The sequence below is a fragment of the Hippocampus comes genome, unplaced genomic scaffold, assembly GCF_001891065.2.
Source record: "Hippocampus comes isolate QL1 unplaced genomic scaffold, H_comes_QL1_v1.1 scaffold92, whole genome shotgun sequence".
Lineage (NCBI taxonomy): Eukaryota > Metazoa > Chordata > Actinopteri > Syngnathiformes > Syngnathidae > Hippocampus > Hippocampus comes.
In genome coordinates this window covers 1,284,936-1,285,301 of record NW_017805379.1, presented here as the reverse complement: position 1 = coordinate 1,285,301, position 366 = coordinate 1,284,936, and positions in this window count along the sequence as shown.

The following is a 366-nucleotide window of genomic DNA, read 5'->3' as shown; positions in this document are numbered from 1 at the left end:
GTCACAATCTTGCTGTGTTTTTACTATCCTCAGGGGGGGGGTCCAACATTTTTTTTTTTTTTTACAAAGTCTACACATCTCTGTTCAAATGCCATGTCTCTGTAATGTGTGTGTGTGTGTATATATAAAATAAATCATTTCAAAAAATTTTCCCCACCTATAACTTCTAAAACACATAAATAAATAAATGCCATCATTTTAAGAGGGGAAGTAACAACTGAGACTGAGTTGATTTCGCTCTCTCTCTTTTACGTGACAAAAATCTGACATGAGAACAGGGGTGTGTTGACTTTTTATATCATCCGTACATCGTCCCCCCCTGTTACTTCTCATTTCAACTCTCAGACTTCAGGTAGCTTTGAGCTC